Consider the following 6,075-nt stretch of genomic DNA (forward strand, 5'->3'; position numbering starts at 1 on the left):
TGAGACAATGTTAGAGATCATCTACCCCTGAAATCCAAGCCGTGGCAAGCAGACCCTTCAAGATGATCTCTGGATGTGCTATGTTTCAGAATGGTATCACAAATGTTCAAGAACAATACTTTTTGAATCTATAGACATCTATATCTTAAATTTCTCTTCCAAACTGAATCCAAGTTTGCAGAAATAATATTTCAATAGCCTAAAGTAGGTTGCATTGAGTTTTTCTTTGTTCCTTTTAAATTGGTTGGTTAATCTATTGGAAGGCCAGGAAACCTAGAGGGAAATGTAATGCCCTCAAAACCCCATGAGAAAGACACATGCAGTGTCTGAACATTAGTGCATATCTATACTTGGGAGCTTCTTGGCAAGGAACACAGTGCCAGGCAGAAGAGTCATCCCTTTGAGTAGTTGGTGAAGAAGACTCCCCAGATAACACAGGTTATTGCCAAACCTTTTCGTTATAGCCCCATACTATCAGATAAGACCCTACTGCCGAAGACAGGATGTATTTATGATACAGGACTTGAAGTAATGGAGGAGAAACTGACCTGGAAGCTTTCTAACCGAAGTTAGGCTATCATAATGCTAGATGATAATATTCAAACTGCTAAGGGAGAAAAATAGTCAATGGTAAAACAAAGCCCTAAAGCCTAATAACCATAAAGACCAGCATGGCAAACTACCTCTATTGGTACAGTAGTGACTGTTATCTGGGGGATGGGGATAATCAATAGCTATCTAATTGGACTTGAAGTCCCCTTGGTAGGAATGAACTCATGAGTGGCACTGTAAACTCAGTCAAGTATACAAGGCAGGAGAGGACTTAGAGAAAACTGTATCTCTTTCAGATCTCTAGATAAATGAAATTTTTTACTATATGTTAAATTGTCAATCCTTGTATTTACAGACAAGCACCACTCATCAAAGTACACCACTCATCAAAGAAGCTTCTTTTTGAAATAGATAGAGGCTACTGAAGAATTCCACAACTGGTCAGACAAAGTATACATCTGAGAGATACCCAGTACTAGATGGCACATCACAGTTGAACCTCTACAACTAAAGCTCATGGAAAATAGCAGAATAAGGGATAGAGAGAAAACTAGTGCATCTTTCAACTCTCACCAGTAAAGCTTCCTTGTACAGCTGAGTTCAATGCATACAGAAGGCTACACCTGCCCTAGCTTTAAAGAATAAGACTGTAGAGTGTGCATCCCTGGATAGGACTCCTATCCTGTATGTCACCCACCCTGGACTCAGGGACCTTTGTGATAGAGGGGGCAGAAAGGCTTTAAGAGCCAGGGCTGGTTCCTGAACACAGGGAATCAGAGGCTTTCAGGCCACTGGAAGCTTGTACTTGTGAACTTGTGGCAATGGTGGCACTGAACACAGGACCCATGCCAACTCAATCAGACAAGGGCCCAGAGGGTAGGAGAGAGATTGGTGGCAGACTGGCCCTAGACTGAGAACTGTTGGAAACTGGTTGCTGCTGGGTGGGGGAGATTATGCCTTGTACATGATCTCTGGATGGACTGACTGGACTCCACAGGATGAATTTGCACTGACGGGCATCTGGGTGCAAATGTATGACTGGATAGGACTTACTATGTGTGGGGGAGTGCATGGGGTCTAGTGGGGGAATGGAGGAGACATGAATGGAGGAGAGGGACTGGGTTTGATTGAGAACTGTTGTATGAGAAGCTCAATAAAAATATTTATATTTTAAAAAAGGAGATAAAATCTGAACAATCTAGTACACATACAAAGTTAATTAGGAAAGTTCAAGAATGAATAATTAAAATGTCAGGGGGGTTGCACATAGTCATATAACTATTGTACCTCCAACAATATCATAGGTAGAATATAATTTTGAAAAGACCTTTATAAGATCATCTTTGAGATGATTTTGTGAAAGATTTTGAAAATTAAGGAAAGGTAATCCTACTAGTTTGCACCTTATTGTTGGTTTGCTTGTCAACTATTCAGAAACAAAGCTTTACACATTCTATTTTCTGAATTTAGAAACATGCTTTCAGGTCATTGGCCAAAAGCAAAAGAGAAGAAAGAACATATTCTCACGTTTTTCTGTCATGCTCATCTCTGCACACTTTAAGTGTGCCTGCTCTTTTTCACTCTCCAACATCTCTTTTAGTCTTCCTCTTCTTAGTAAAGCCAATGATTCATCTTTGTTTGATCTCTTTTTTTCTCATTCTTTACCTCTTTTCTACTAAAGCCAGCTATGACAATATATCATTGTTTAGTGACTATCTTTGTTTGATGTTGACATTCTGATAATAATAGACTTGCATTCTCAGCATTACGTAGACCTAAGTGAGCCTTTCTCCCACAGCTAAGAGATCATCACAGAAGATGGAGAGGAAAGATTATAAGAGCTGGAGGCAGTAGTTAAGTAATAAAACAATGTTTTCTGGACACAACAGGGCACCACTATACATATGAACTCACAACAGCTGTGACTGCATGCACAAGATATGTACAAGATCAAGTCAAACAAAATTCAAGCATAGATGGGGAAGGAGGTCATGAAGTCTCACTGCTAGTGGAGGAGTTATTGCGATTGATGGCTGCTGAGAGAGGAAGAGTCAGTTTTCTCAGGGATATGGTTCCTGAGAGACTATTTGTGCTTCAGTACGTGGTCCTATATCATGCACATACTGTCAGAACTAAGTAAACTCAGTGGGCTTAAGAAGGAAGAGACATGAAGTTGGGATGGAAAAATGTTGAGGGAGTAGGAGGAATTAGAGGGGAGGAAATGGGGGTTGGATTGATAAAAACAGATGTGTTATGAAATTTTCAAAAAAATTAAATAATATTAAAAGAAAAAATTCTTCTCTTTCCTCTTATCAATGTGAAGTGAAAATTAAAGTTAAAAGACAATTGGATCCATTATTTCTTATTTAAGTTCAAATTATACAGTGAAATGCAGCTCTGTATCTCCTTGTGGAATATAGTAAATAAATGAAAAATTAATAGAGTATAAAATTATAATGAATAATTTCATTTTTAAATTTCTGTTAAGTGCAACCTCCTGTTTGGCTGTTACATTTAGTGGGGTATAGGTTAAGCTGGTATAAACAAGAAAACAAAACAAAATTCCCAAATTTATTCTAGAAAGAGAAAATGAGGTCATTGTCTTCTCTTCATGTCAACAACCAAAGTGGCGGAGTGTCACGACCGGCTAAATAACTCTCCTCCCTTTAATTATCTACTTCCACTTAAATCAATTGTACTTTTCTCTATCGATTACCCACCCACATGATGGATGTGTCAAAGTAGTGGTGTGCATCTTTTATAAGTCCTAGAGTTGTACTTTTTGCTTTCCCCCACTAGCCACCACTTTGTCAACTTTGTCATCAGACTCGAAGGAGTTTTGTTAAGTAAGAGAAAAAGGACAGTAGCTAATCATTAGTAGTTTTGGTTGCAGTTAAAACAATTTTATTGGTTTCTCCTTGCACTCAGTCCTTTTACTACCATTGGGCCCAGGCCAGCTCCTGCTCTTCCATCTCAGATCTCTGACTAGCTTCCTAACCTGGACTCGCTTAATCCTCCAGCATAGTTTGTTAGACCATGTTCAGGCAGTCCCCACCCCCACCTTCCCCTTGGCCTCTTGATCTGCCTACAACAGACCTGCCTACTACCCTCTTAAGTCAGATCTCTCCCACTGTGCCTTAATTACCCTGCAGCCTGAGAAGTCCCACTCCCTCTTCACACTGTGTCTCCTGGCCCAAGCCCACTCCTGCTCTTTATGTCCCAACTCTCTGGACTACCCTCTTAGTCTAGACTTTCCCACTGCATCCTGATCCCCTGCACACAGACCAGTTCAGTTCTCCATATGAGTTTGTTGGACCCTCCACAGGTTGACCCCACCTAGTACCTTGACCTTGGTCTCCTGATCTGCCTGCCTTCTACACTGGTTAGTCAGATCCTACCCACTGTGCCTTGATTCCTCTGCAGGCCGAGCAGCTCTACTCTCTGCCAACACTCTGTTCCCCTTCTAGTTTTGGGCCCAAACTCGCTCCTGCTTTTATACCTCAAACCTAATTAATCCTCCAGTTTATTTTTTTAGACCCTCCTCATGGTTTTTCCACCCCTACCTGCCTCCTGATCTGCCTGCCACAAACCTGCCTACTAACTTCTTAGGTCAGATCCTGCCTATCGACCCTAGATCCCACTACTGCCTGAGAAGTTTCATTCTCTCCTGTACTTGGTTCCCTTTCTAGCTTTGGACCCAGACCCATTCCTTCTCTTTCTTCCTCAGATCTCTGAACTGTACTCTCAGTCCAGCCCTGCCCACTGCATCTTGATCACCTGCATCCAGACTAGCTTAATTTTCCAGCTTCATTTATTAGACTATCCATAAGCAGTCCCCACCAAAGTCTTTCCCTTGGCTCCACTCCTGATCTGCTTGTCTCTCACAGTTCTAGAGGCTACTATGCAAGCTGCTAAGGGAGAAAATCAATCAATGGCCCAACCCAGATGTAAAGCCTAATAATCACAATGACTAGCACAGTAATCTTTCTCCATTCATGCAGTAGTGGCACTTTTATCTTGGGGGTAATCAACAGCTATCTAGCTGGACTCAAAGCCCTCTCAATGGGAGGGAACTCATGAGTGGCACTATAAATATAGCCAAATACATATGCCTGGAGCAGTCATAGATCCTAGAGTGAACCCTAGCTCTGTTGTATCTCTAGACAAATGAAATTTCTTACTGTATGCTAAATATGAATCCTTATCTTTATAGGCAATTATACAGTACATCATTCATCAAAGAAGCCCCTTCTTGCAGCAGATGGAGAGTATTACAGTGTTCCACAACTGATCATATACAGAGACTATATGCCTGGGAGATGCCCAATCGTAAGTGACACATCTACCATGGAACCTTGACATTTAAGGCTCATGGAACATAACAGAACATGAGGGAGAGTGAATATTAATACATTCCTCAACTCTCATAGGTGAAGTTTCCTCATACAACAGAGTGTGATGCACACAGAAAGCCACAACTGGCTAAGTTTTAGAGAATAAGAGACTGCAGAGTGAGTGTCCCTGGATAGGACTCCTTTATTACACCTCACCTATGCACAGCACAGTAGTCACTGCAGAAGAGACGGTAGAAAGATTGTAAGAGCCTGTGTTGGTGCATGAACATTAGGATACAGAGGCTTTCAGGCATCTGGAATTTTATTCATATGAACTTGCATGAACATTAGAATACAGAGGCTTTCAGGCATCTGGAACTTTACTCATATGAACCTGCAGCAATTGTAACAACATGCAGAAGACCCATGCCAACTCGTTCAGAAAAAAATCCCAGCATAGAACTGAGGAAATTGGCAACAGGCCCCAACCTTAGCAGAGGAACTATGGCAAATTATTTCTTTGGGGTGAGGGAGTCGGTCTTCTTTAAGGGACTGATTTTAGATATGCTGAGTAGACTCAAGTGGATGAATTTGCACCAAAGGACACTTGGGTACAAATGCTTGTCCACATAGGGTTAAGATATATGACAGAATGCATGCTATACTGAAGGGAGATTTTTTGGGGGTGGATCACAATTGGTGGAAGGGGTCTAAATTTGATTAAGAGCTATTATATGAAATGCAAAAAAACTCAATAAAGAATATTAAAATAAAACAAAAAAGTGCATCTATTGACAAACCCAAGCAGTTACTGTCTGTTTCTAAGGTTTCCATTACTGATTCATGAAAGAAGTTTCCTCAGGCTTTCTGTCTGTCTGATTGTGGCAGCCAAAACTGAATAGAGAACACAAGAAAAACAAACAAACAAATAGAAACAATTTTATTGAAGATAAATTAATTCACCAGTTATTTGCCATCCTTCATATATATATAATTTTTAAATATGTCTTGATTAAGCTTTATTCAGATAATTATTCATATACAAGGATTAAAAAATATTTTAGTATGCCATATAATCAATATTTTTATAAAGTGCATAAGAAATAGCACATGATTTACATATATCTCCAGGCATAGTAAAAATTTGAATATGATTTGATTTCCCTCCACAGCAATGGAAAAGGCCTTA

The 6,075-nt window shown here is 40.2% G+C and overlaps 1 non-coding gene across 1 annotated transcript; it reads left to right on the forward strand.

Annotated features, from left to right (window-relative positions):
* Window positions 1-5,668: 5,668 nt before the first annotated feature.
* Window positions 5,669-5,799, forward strand: LOC115070214. The gene has a single exon (XR_003849411.1). It is a non-coding gene; the product is annotated as a small nucleolar RNA SNORA31 (small nucleolar RNA).
* Window positions 5,800-6,075: the final 276 nt, after the last annotated feature.

Source organism: Nannospalax galili, unplaced genomic scaffold (assembly GCF_000622305.1).
Source record: "Nannospalax galili isolate Female #2095 unplaced genomic scaffold, S.galili_v1.0 scaffold293, whole genome shotgun sequence".
Classification (NCBI taxonomy): domain Eukaryota; kingdom Metazoa; phylum Chordata; class Mammalia; order Rodentia; family Spalacidae; genus Nannospalax; species Nannospalax galili.